Genomic DNA, 14,035 nt, shown 5'->3' on the forward strand with positions numbered 1-14,035 from the left:
CCTCAGCAAGAAAATACTGTTTTGAGTTTATTTCCACCCTGTTAATTGTAAATTAAGTGTAGCTTTAGTTGCATGAACACTGATGGGGTTGTTTACGTAAAACTATATAATTAGACTTCCAAACACTTTAAACAGATTTCTGAAATAAAAGAAAGAAACATTTAACAGACAATACTTACTTATAGTTAACAGCAGCTATCCAAATTCTACCTGCAACAAAAGCAAAATTGCATTCAGTAACATAATTCACACATCAAATATAAGTAACTAAATCATTTTTAGAACACACTGCAAGGCAATAGAAAAAGAGTTAAGTGACTATGACTCTGTCACATGGTGGAGAGTAGACTTAAGTACAGCAGATACTGTCATGAAGTTATAAACTGCAGGACACATGTGGGCAGGAGAAACAGGTAAGGGACATTATTTGTTTTGCCACAGATTGAATTCAATTGCACTTATTAATATTCTGCATAAAATATTTCATCTTATGTATGGAAAGAAGGAAAGAAAGATTACATTTTAACGTCCTGCTAATAACTAGGTCACTAGAGGTAGAGCACAAACCATACAGATAGAGAGAGAGAGAGAGAGAGGGAGAGAGAAAGAGAGAGAGAGAGAGAGAGAGAGAGAGAGAGAAGGACTAATCTGACAAACTCACTGACAGTGCTGCTGTACAGATATGATTGATGGGGATGGGAGGTGCCCTTAATAAAAAGCTACAAGAAGAATGAAATCTCAATAATGTTAAGGGTGATTGTGTGCCTGGAATTTCCATTTTTCGGATGTATTTTAAAGCGGTCACCTATTTTTCACCCACAACAATATAGTTTAATTCACTTTCTTGATATGTATTATTGAGAACATTGTAAAGTATAATAATTCATTAGTCTGGAAGATTTGAAAGGAGTTGATTCTGCAACCAGTGATGGTAACTTGCACTGTTCATCTAATCAACTTTGTGTTATAGAATGGTGAGGGCTTTCTGTTCTTCTTTTTCACAGAAGAATACTGTGCCAGTTCCTCCCTGTGATTGTCTCAGTAATGGGAATTTCTTTGGATGTGTCCCATTCTAATTACTGTTGTTGTGGTACCAAAAACTGGCACAGGTGAAAGTATTTGACAATGGAAGAAAAGATATTCCACTAAACATTCATCCACAAACAGGCTGTTTACAACACTTTTGCAAATGTGTCGTTATGAGCCATCACTGGCTTCAGTATCAAATATTATACTAGTTAATAGAAAAGTATGCAAAACATAAACTTTTTAATATCTGATGGCTCAAATTTCACCCACAACAAGCAATACAAATCTACCTCAGCACATTATAAGTTACAGTTTGTGTTTGACATATTGTCTGTACATGACATAATACAATATTTCTCTTTCATATGACACCAAAATTGGAGTTTACCTTTTCATTTGGATACAAAACAACTGACCCAGCTTATCAGTTTTCAACTATTTTCATTGCATATTTTCTAAAATTTAACAATGTACTGGTGAGTTATTTTTCTCATGTAACACAACAAGCATCTTACATTTAACTTGTCATTAGAAAACTGGATGATATTTTTGTATTTATAACCCACTTTTTTCTGAGATACAGTAAAATAATTTGTAATTTCTATAATTATTTCGATTATTAAACTGAAAAATACTTGAAATTTTGTATTTTCATTCTTTCCAATCAGTTCAATGGATAACATATTATATAACTTGTGCAATACAATAAGTAGGAGTAGTTCTTTTGTAGATGCATTTAAGCATCTCAGTTCCAATGAACATTCTTTTATATTTTAATATTTAACAGCGAAGTAAGATAAAGACATTTATTTCTGTTACAGAGCATTGTGTATGAAGTAGCGGCGAGTGTTGTAGCTAGAGCATAGTACACCTAGAAGTACTCAACATTTTAACCCATTTTAAATCATGAATAATTTAAAAGCAGGAAGAAAAATAACACTATCTTTCAAAACCTAGATTTATTGTCACAAAAAGCAATAGAATATAATAATGATAAAATTTGAATTTCATAATCAAATGTTTTGGCTTCTTTCAAAGTGCAACCACTGGGCTAGTATGATGATTTTAATGGTTATATAAGAAGGCCATTATATAATGGTGGCTTCACAATGAAAACACTTGTATGTTTTAAGAAACAAAACTGGTTGTTATAATTATTAATAAAAACATATTCCTAAATGTAGTATGAGAACAAAGAATCACTCCAAAAGTTGTAGGTCTGCTGCAGTGATGTTACAAATTAAGTATATACTTTTGCATGCCTGTGTATTCAGCACAGCACTACACTGACAAGGCTGTTAACTATCAGCAATCACTTTGCTGCTGCAACTAGTCATTCAGCCTGACACTAAGTGATACCAGAAATCAGTGAACAGTGCTGGCTTCAAGATAAACCACTGGGCTGGATAAGTAAGTGAAGTAAAAGTATGGTTTTAGGCTGACACCACTGATCCAGAAAGGGGAATGGAGGTACTTCAGTAAAGTGACCCACATTAAAATCATATCAAGGAAAGTGCACTAGAGTCCACTATAAGCAATTTCCACCAATTTCTATTGTTTTGTTGTTGTGAGATATGCGTTTCTCTTTCTTGCAGCATTTTACAATCTTTCACATTTTGTACCTTTAGATGCTGTATAATGTATTACACCTACTTGGAGTCTGTTGATAAGTCTTCAGGTACAGAATTACATGGTGAGTAAAATGCTATACATTTTCAGAACTATTTGTGGGTAGTCAAAAACAGTCTGAAAAGCTTGTTAGGGTGTTGCAGGGCAGGTTTTGATGGGAAATAATAGTTAAGAAAAAATTTTGATACATTGTGCAAATTATAAGTGAATCAGCATTGAAGTTAGCCAATCAGCTCATTGTGTGCACAAATTCAAGTGGCCTTCCAGATACAAAATTTATTTAGCATGGAACACATTTTAAGTAGTCAGAAACATTTGTTCCATATATGGGGCTAATGCCATGGAACAGAACACTACAGGAAAATGGATTTCTCGATTTAAAGAGGATTGTTTTGACATTAGTAACTCTCCATGTTCAGGAAGACCTTTGAGGTTCAATGAAGATTGTTTAAATGCATTAATCCACATTGCACCATGTCAGTGAACTGATAAACTGGCAAATGTGATGAACTGTGTTCATTCAACTATTGTGTGATATTTGCATGAAATGGGGAATGTTCAAAACTCAGGTGTGTGGGTACTACCTGCTGTAAGCCAAAATCACAAAATCAGTGATTGGCCATTGAGCATCTCTGCTGCTCATTATCAACTGGCTCATGAACAACACTGACCGTTCCTATCCTGTATTGTTACTAGTGATTCGAAATGGTGTCTTTATGCTAATACAGGAATGGTTGAGTCCAAACAAAGCAGCAACTGCCCAAAGATAGACCTGCATGCATCCACAAAAGATAATGCTATGGATCTGATGAAATAGTGACAGTGTGGTGTACCATGAATTTTTTCTCCAAAGTGTAGCCATCACTGCTGACATTTAGTGACAACAACTGAGATGTTTTGCAGACACAATCCAAGAATAACTACCAGGTAGACTGTATGAAGTGATGCTACTCACTAGTTCCTTACCTCAAAACTGTGTGATTTATACAGCTGTAGAATCTAGAAGTTATGCCAGCATTGGCAGTCTGTTGTAAATAGTGAAGGATAATATATTGGTAATGACTAAGTTCTCTTTTATGTGTATCTGTTCTATTTATTAATCTTGTGAAAAAACACTACAAACTTGTGTACCAACCCAATAAAAGCAGGCCTTTTATACTGTAACCAGGAAAATATGCCCATTCATAGGCTCATCATACCATGAGAAAATTAAATCAGTATGGCACAACTAGCATTTGACTGAAATTGATTAATTAAATATGATGTGAATATAAACATTGGGCTACACAAGAGGTCAATCTGTTATAACAACTTTTATTTGGGATTCACATTCATTGTCTTTGCTGACCCATAACAATATTAACACTTTTACCTAACCTAAGCCTCAGACTACACTACAGATCGGTCTCAAACAACAACCAAATCCTTCAGTTTCAGACGAGTGCCAGTTGTACCATACTCACTTTATCAACTCGCAACCAGGGTTGTTTTAAGTTCTAAATGGATCAAGCTGCTGCTTGGGGCATCAAGCTTAGAGGGCACCACAAGTATAAGGTTTGTATAGAGGATGTATCACAATTAGTAGCAGCTGCTTGGGGTGCCAAGCAGAGAGAGGGGCACCGTGGGTACCCAAAATGGAAGACTCGTATACAATATGTGTGTGTGTGTGTGTGTGTGTGTGTGTGTGTGTGTGTGTGTGTGTGTATCACAATTAGTAGCAAAAACTGACTTGGGTGAAAAAGTACAAGGATAAAGGGCTGAGATGCCTGTGGGCGAAGGAAGTCGGCATGAGGTGCCATGTTGTAGGACACTTGTGTAGAAGAATGTTCTCAAGCTGGCCCTACCCATGACCATGACTGCTACCTACAACAAATCTGACACAGTTCATGTGTACACAGACAAAAGAACCAAACCACAGAAAGATAAGGGAAAAGAAGGACAAAGGTGCTCCACTAAGACGAAAAAATACAGTACTCTCCCATTTACATGCCTCCATAGCTGCTGACTGCAGAACTCTGTTCACAGTCTTAGAGTTAAGTGCAATACTGGCTAACTGTGAGTGAACACATTCATTTTATAGTCTATAAATTATTAAGTTGTCAAAGTTAGGAAAGTTTATTGATATTATAATTCTTAAAATAACTGCATGTCAAAGGTACCAGTACTTTTCAAATTTTTGGACATATATTTACTATTTTTATTCTGTGCAGAGCTTCATTTATTTAATTTTCTTCTAGGTTTTCATGGGTAGTCAGTACCATGGCATCTAGAATCTGCAATGTATGACCTTATAAGTGCAGTTACTGGTCTCCAATAACTGTCTGAATGTATTTCACACTCACTTCGTAATTACACTGCACAGGGGTATGAAACACGAACACACTGATTATTTTGACAAAACTGGATCAATTTCCAATCTCAGCTTCTGTAAATATTGAGCATTTTGCACAAATCTATCGCATAGCTTTCTGAACTATACTGTTAAGCAGTGATTACATTACGTTAAAAACAAGTCCCTGTCTGCAATATGTTTGCAATTACTTATGTTGTTTGTGTCCCCATCAACACTAGTAACAAAGATTTCTGTATGGGATTTTCATCATCTATAACACCAAAGCTGGTGGCAAAAACTTCTCATTATGTATTTGCATAGCATGTTATGCTGTATTCAATGCTGAGGATTAATGAATGATACGATACCCTGCTCAACAGTATAAGTAAACGAAGACAAAGACATATCATGTTGGGCTAAAAATACCATAGCAGATGTGGCTAGGACTGTCAGTGTCTGACTTTAGCAGTGTATGTCTTACTCTTCATCACCGTGACCAGCCAAATACATCAAGCCCTGATTTTTAGCAATGAACCAGAAGATGAAAATCTCGCGCTCAGTACAAGCTAATGGTATAAGGACAAGAAACAAATAGGTGGAACAAGGACATATATCATAAGGGTAAGCATACCAACCACTGGTACTGTTAGGTCTGTGACCCAGGTTTTTCTTTGTAGGCACACTAGCCTAACAGACACACACACACAAACACACACACACACACACACACACGCACACATACACAAAGGAGGAAAAAACCCACACACTACAGGTAAGGCGAATGGGGCATACTAGAATGTACCAATCAGCAGATGCCAAATCATGCAGAAATATTTGTAGTACTCATGAGTAATATTTACATAATTACCAAGGACTGCCTAAAATCCTGGGCATGTGGATTTAGCACCCAATTAAACTACTTATAATGCATGACATTAGCTAGAATGAGAGTCAATTCTTTTATCAGTTGCAAAATTTTAGGAAATTCTGAAAATAATGATAATAAGACAACTCTGTGTTCACAAAGCTTCCGACTCATGACAATTGGTCAGCCTATTTCGAATTATACCATAATGAATAATTTCAATGGGAATTATTGACTGGCCGAATATCACTCTGCAATTTCAAGATATAATGCGAAAACCAAAAGGGTTGTGTCTTTCATAACACCCATTGGATAAGGGAATGCAATATATTACAAACCAACAAAATCACACAGATGTTATTGCTGTGCAACTTAAAAATTATCAATAATTTCTCAAAATGAGGTTGGGAGTTGCATGTTTACCTGCACACCCAGAATAGAATAGAATAGAAACTTTATTGTCACATAACATGTCATATACAATCAGTATTCATAAATCAGTACAATCAGTATTCATCAGTTCAAAGTTACTTTTTAATTGTAAGTATACAGAATAATTTACAGATGTTTTGTAATTTTAAGTACCACAAAATGATTTAATATAATCATGTTGAAAATAAAGTAAAATTAAGAATAAATATTTACTTAAAATACATTTTTAGCATGAAATAAAACATCAGGTGTAGTTGCTTGTGCCAATCAATTACAAATTCTTTTACACTGTGAGAATATTTATTTGCTACGTACTTTTTTCAAATGAAGTCCAAATTCTTCTGTGTCATAACTTTAAAATTTTTCACAGATTTTATTTTCCTCTACAGTGATAAAACTACTGCACATGCAGTGAACATCCAGAACAGAACAGTGATCTTGACCATATCATTTTAGGATGTTCTGAACATGTGTCACTTCAAAATAAACTGTGAAAAAACCTTGCAAAAATGAAGATTCCCTTACCAACAAATATTAAAACATTAATGAGGGAGAACAACCTGAAAAATCAACAGTTTAATAGAATGTTACCTACAAGAGCGCTTATAAAGCTCTGGCATGTAAAATACTGAATTTTTAATTGTAAATTTGTAATTTTATATATATATAAAGCAGATGTATACTTAAAACTTAACAGAAGTCACTAATCTATGCGAATGTAATGGCTGTATTGTTTGCACCAAAAATACAATAAAATTAATAAAAAGGAGGCTGTGAGACAGATTTTTTTAAACAGAACGTGCTACAAGCTACTGCGAGGAGTTAACAGACAAGGAAATTAACACTTTACAAACATATTACGGAAAAGCTATCAGGGTTACATTACACAGAGTGAAAATAATGCAGCATGCCGTGAGGGCAACATTCTTTCACAAATTTTCCGCAGATGGTAAACCTCAACATCCCCTTTCTTACATATCGTGGTGCAAATATCTTTAGGCAGAAGCCAGTGGAAAGCCATACATCCAAAAACATGTTTTGTCATTTGCTGTTTTAAATGTTATAAAATCAACATTCTTGTATGTATACAATCCTGAAGTGCTGAAAAAATGCCTACATGGGAAAACAGAATACAAATGAAAGTTACAGTCACCTTATATGGCTGCATGCCATACCTGTCTAGTCCTATATTCAGAAGCATTAATGATGTGCAACAGGATGAAGATCAGGCAGCAGAAGAAAAAATGCAAAAGATGGCTAGGCAAAGGAGATAGGAGAAGAGAATACTCCAGAAAGACGAGGAAGAGAGTAAATATTATGGATAAGGACAGCATTTGTCACTAGAGGTATAGCAATATTGCCAAAAATTAAAATAAAAACTTTAAAGGCCAATTGCTGTAAGCTGGCCTTTTTGAGCTATAATTTATCTTTTCTCAGTTACTATAAAATCTAACATCCTGGTATTTGGCACAGTTCTTAAGTATTACTTAGTGTATAATCTTGTGCAGAACTTTTCTATTACCTCTTGTATGAGAAATGTTCTCCATTAAAATTTGAGGAAAATAGAGCAGTCCCAGGTAACACAAAATGGAATAATTACTTGCAAAGCAACTATGACTTTAAACAAAAATCTGTTCCTCATTTTTATCAGCTTCTTATGCAGATGTAACCTGTGAAATTCCAGTTTTATTGCTTAATTAGTTTATAAGGAAAGGTATGTTATAGAAACAATGGTAATTAAAAATTCAAATCCATATAAAATGTAAATTGAGGCGTATTATTGCGTGAGGTGAATGTGGAAGAAGGTGCTGCTTTTCGTTGCTGTACTAGGATGTCAAAGCCTAATTTCTAGTTTCTAACGAATGTGATAGATCCAATTCTTGCATAGAGGGATACAAATTTCAGAAAAACAAATCCTGTGAAGCAGATAATTACTGTTAAGTTTTGGCAATAATAGATTCCTTTCAAAGTCTTGCAGACTTTTTCCATACATACCTCCAAGACAAGTGGACTTGTCTCCAAAAGTTCCCATATTTTGTGAAGGTTTTTGGGAAGGATTATGCAAAAGCAGTCTTGTTATGGAAATAACACTAAAGTATGCTTTCTTGTGTTTGAGTACTTATAAAAAATACATTAATACATTCAATCAAATCCTCTTCATTATCAACACTAACCACCTTTTCTCCAACGTCAAAATCGGTACCAGTATTAACCCTTTGTTGCCTGAGCTACCGAAAACATAAATTTCCCAGTTTCTTCATGGATAAGAGCATTAAATATTAATAAAACAAGTTTGTTCAGAATTTTAATTTCACGTTTTTTCTATTTTACGTAGGTGGTTCTTTTGAGTAATGTCTGGTCATCTAGGGGCTTGATAATCAATAGCTCTCAGAATAGCACTTTTGCTATGTAACGAATTGAAATGTGGTACCGGTAAGACACACTACAGCTACAAACTGGTGAACCTTTGAAACGACAGTACATAGTTAGTAAATGGAATTCTGCAAAAGTATTTTAATTTTCATGGCAGCAGAGAATACTCCACAAAATAAATGTTTTCATTTTGGTCCAGACTGAACCTGTCTTTTACTATGTACATCGAATCTTCCTCTGTTTGCAGTAAAAATGGCAAAATTAATACTTTTCCTCCCTGATTTTACATCTTTTGCGACTAACTGCTTCCTTTTGTTGCATGTGTTGCTTTCTGTCAAAACTTGGCTTCTAGCTCAGAAACCGATATGCTTTGCATTCACCTGTCCCATAAGCCCCAGAGCAACATTTTTCCTAAATTCCAGAAATGAAATCCTTCTATACAGCTCAAAGTACAGTTCATAAGAAGTTACAAATACATATGGATCTGCTTTCCAGCCCATAAGCAGCTGTAAGTCTGCCAATATTGTTCCCAGTTCTTGTATTACAAATGTAGTCCTTTACTGCAGAAGGGCACAAATGTTGATTTTAATGCCATCCACCTGCTTTCTGGAGACATTTTACTTCTAGTCCATGGTAACTGAAAACCATACACACATTTTTGTTGCCTTTCAACGAACTACCCCACTTGCAGAGGAAGATATCGTATTAATGAAGGTCATCTCTTTTTATTTCCTCACTGCTTTTTATTTCCTTTGACGGTGAAAGGCCTGATGGGAAACATTTTGTCCTCATTATGGCAAAAATCAAATTTTATCAACTTTTGCCAACGAGGTAGGAAAAGTAAGTAAAAAGCTATCAAAGTCTGGTATCCTGTTCTTGTCCCAAAACTTCTTTGAGAAATCTAAAACCATATATTCAGTTGCCCATATCCTTCTCCAGCATTTCATTTCTCCCTTGACAAAACTAAAAGGCAAGAATATAGCCTTTCAGGTCTGGAGTATGCCACAGTCTATAACCACTTTGCAGAGGATTCACTGCCTTGTGTTGTTTCATCAAACTTCTTCCTTCAAAAAAATTATTGAATTACTTGTAGATACATTTCTTTCATTTATGTCAGTTGCAGCTTCAGACATCCCTCTATTTTTGAGTGGGTTTTCATGTAAGAAGGCATTTATCCTTTGTTTTTTCACATTTAGCTGTAGTTTTATGTAGACTGACTTCAAGCCCCATTCTATCAATACTCTTTGAAAAATTTTACCAAAACAAGCCTTTCAAGAATCTCATCAAAACCTAAACCTGCAGGATTATTATCATCATTTACATCAGCATCATTGTCTTCATTATCCCCTCCTACTGTAACAACATTATCATCTGGTAAATCTCTGAGAAGAGCTGAAACAATTCCGTCCTCTATTAGTATTGGTAATGCCCAAAATTCTCTGTGGAACAATATTTACAATAATGTGAAACATTCTAATACTAAGAGTAGCCTAACGCTTATTCAACCAGATCTACAAAGCTAGTAAAATACTGCAAAAAATATCAAAGAAGGTGATAAACCACACTTATGTGGCAGTACACAAGAAATGTGCATAGGGTCAGTTGGTACTGTAAAGTATCACATGGATTTCCGTCTATTTCGTTAATGAAGCCTACAGATTTTACAAAATAACTACACGAGAAGAAAATAGGACATAACTTCCATCATATCTAAGCTAACAGTTTTATGAGAGTAAACAAGACATATACGGTGTCTCTAAAGCAAACCTTCAGCTGCCACCAAAGATTATGCAAACATATTCACTAAGTAGCAAATGAGATCTAGAGGAAAGAGAAATGGTTCCAACTGCACATAAACAAGTAGTTAAACGCAACATCAGGCCAGTGTGTGGGAAATACTTGTGAATCAGGATAAACAAGGACCGAAAGAGGTGGTACATAGAAGTACCAACAGGCAACAAAGGGTTAATGAGTATGAGGGGAACCCATCTGTAGTTGTCTACCGCCATGCTCATTAGTAGTTCTTCATTTCTTTCAAGGGACCCACGTATGAGTGCAGTGACCCATTGCATGGGTGACCGATCCCTTCGTAGATTGCACTTGGGTGGACAAATCGCAGCGATCAGTCGCTAATCGCTGGTTGCATGGAAATCCCAGGCAATCTGATGACACACATGCAATTCAAGCATGCAATATTGCTGCCTGGCTGGTTAGCAATGGTGTGTGGCAATACGCCTGACACTCGGGTCTCTATTTATCAAGCGTAGTTTCGCAACTGTGTTTCATTTGCTTTGCCCAAGATGAGTAAGAAATTTACATTAGAATTTATAGTATGGACCACTAACTACTCTGAGAAGTGAAGTAAAAGCCTGAGTTGCCATTGTATTAAGAAGTAATACGAAACACACCCTTCAATCTTGCAGTGATTAGCATTTTGAAGCTTGTGCTATAGAAATAGAACTGATGGGAACTTCATAGTAACGATACAGTGGGCTCCATCTTACATTTTTGAGCTATTTATGAATTAATTATACACACTACTAAAGTTTTTAACTTCTAACCAGATTAACATTGTACTGTACCTATGGCACTGTTAAGAGGACATTTTAATTGAAATGTTCATTGCAAATCTATTATACAGTTATACTTAAGTCCTTTGCCATTTGCTATAATCAAATTCTCCCTCTTACCATTTATAGTGTGAACTACAGTAATCAGTAGTGCTGTTATTGACAACATCTCTATAGAGACATTGACCAAATTGTGTAAATACTTGCAGTTTAACTATAAGACTAACGAATAAAAATGGAACTGAGAACTAACAAATTCACAAGGAATTGTATTGGCACACTGGAAAGATATACACAAGACATTTGGCGTCAGTAAAAAAATATACATTCTGTAAAGTAACCTACAGTTCCCAAGAGAAGCGTTCAAAACAGGTTTCATAAATTACAGTTTCTTTTATTTTAAATTTATGTTCTGCATGTATTCATGGAGACACGGAAGTCAGTTACAACTGCTGCTAAACCCAACAGTTCATTTACCATAGCAGAACTTCTGTGTACAGTGGCGTTCGTAGTACTGATTGAAATTGTTTGGCAAATCGTTCATGTGTAGGGTGTCGTGGCGAGCGACCAGAGGCAGGCGATATCACTATCGACCAACGCCACCTAGAGAAAGTGTTGATTCGACCGATCGCTGAGCTCCATCGCTCATGAGCGGGACCCTTTAAATAAATTCAGTTGCACCAAAAAAAGTAACTGATACAATTCGTCGGTAGTGTACTAGCAGAGATCTCAAATCTTTCCCACGCCACTGCTGTTGCTGTTACATATAGGAGCTGTTTTCCAGATGCAGCCTTTTTTTAACTTGGAATTTTTATAGTCTGCACTTCACACGTTCCACAGGCACTCCTCAGGGTCGTAAGATAGTACATTTATTGTATTTACGCTTCATATATGGGTATTTGAACTTGTCACACACTATGACGCAGCACAATTACTATACTCCGCTACAAGTCATGAAGTAAGTCATAAGAACATTAATACTAGCACTATACGTTGGCATTAAGCAATAGCAGGCCAGAAATACAGTTTTCGTTTATCTGTACCACTGCAGACTTGGATAAATGTTCCTGTTTGCAACATAGTTGCAAAACATAATTATAATTATAACCCAGTGTAAACGCGATGTAATTCATACAAGATTTGACTTATATCGAGAGGTGACTTGGTTCCCTAAAGTATCGTACAACACGGACCCAACTAGTCCATAGTTAATATTTTAAAGAACGCATCGAAAATTAAAATGTCAGTTCGAAGGAGTGATTCCTTACATATCTGAACGAAGGAGCATTCTTTACGTTGCGTTCGGTTGCTCAAAATTTCAGCAGTAACACAAAATTTCACATTTTCAAGCCATAATTTATAAGAAATGAATCGACACGAGCATTCTAACTGTACCATCCGAAATTTAAAAAAAAATGCTACAGATCCATGCTAGTCTACTTTAATACCTTCCACTGTAAAGTAATGCATTTTACGAATTTATAATCACTGAGGCATCGTAATTATTAACTTGTAGTGGACCTTAGGCTTTGTGCTCATTATAGAGCAAAGTATGCATCCAGATACGAGCTACTGAGTGCTGCAACTATATAAGTAGTGTTCTAAATCTAAAACACACGCAAGGAAAAAAATTGTATTTTTTGAAGGTACCTTATCCACAAAGCACGAACAGCTTCCATTCGCTTCCTTCCCGCTTCGTTCAAATCAACAATAACCAAGTGCTGCCGCCCGTCAGGTTGTCCATCATTGCGAAAGAAACAACCGGAAGAAAACGACACCTTTGAAAATACATAGAAATTAAATAAGCCCGTCAGTAAATTAATGAATGATTTGTTTGCTTCTCTATTTATAAAGTACAAATGTATGAAAGACGATTAGTAAATATTAGTTTTCACAGTGAGCGTAAATTTATTAATTATTTATTCGTCCACTGACCATTTGGTGCTGTGGCGGACTAAAATGGACAATCGATATGGACCGAGTGCAATCGTTAATACGTAAATAGCTGTGATATAAAATCTAAATTTATCTTTGCATTGGATAATGTGACTTGTTCTTTGGTAATTACTATGGTGTTGAGATTTCTGTTTTGTGCGTTGGATGATTATTCTATGTATGGTAAATAAATACAATGAAGTGTTGACGACTGTCATAGTCGTGTGTATTACAAGTGGAGACAGAATTCCCTAACGTAGTGACCCCGTTGTGATGAACATGGAACCTTCTGATGTACAGTCGGAGATTAACGTGCAGGCAACAGACACTTCACCCAGTTTTCGACTCCTTAAACAACCTAGCACACCTGGGGATAAGAGCTACTGCTAAGTTACTATTAGACAGAGTTGTTTGGCTGCCAATAGATAAAGATTGCTATCGATGGGCTTGATGTTGGACATGATGCCAAAGTAGTAAAATCTCTCCACAACTTTCCTCCAGGAGACGATTTCCCCTCCACTTCAGGGAGATTCTCACACTTGCATCTGAATATTGTATGTCCTCTTCTGCCTTCAGGAGGCTTTTTTTTCTAATTACCAATGCGGACAGATTTACTAGATGGATCAAAGCTGTCCCTGTACCAGATATTTCAGCAGTGTCTGTTGGCTGCGTGTTGATCCCTACTTGGTTCTCCGGGGTTAGCATTCCACAGATTTTTACTACTGACAGGGGTAGGCAGTTCAAATGCCAATTGTTCAAGGAGCTCTTGAAATTATGCAGATGGAAACATGTATGAACTACAAGCTACCATCCCGCCAGCACTGTACCCTGAAAGCTCCCTTGGCCTGCTGTGTGGAATCCTGGGTGGCA

The sequence above is a fragment of the Schistocerca americana genome, chromosome X (assembly GCF_021461395.2).
Source record: "Schistocerca americana isolate TAMUIC-IGC-003095 chromosome X, iqSchAmer2.1, whole genome shotgun sequence".
NCBI classification, from domain to species: Eukaryota; Metazoa; Arthropoda; class Insecta; order Orthoptera; family Acrididae; genus Schistocerca; species Schistocerca americana.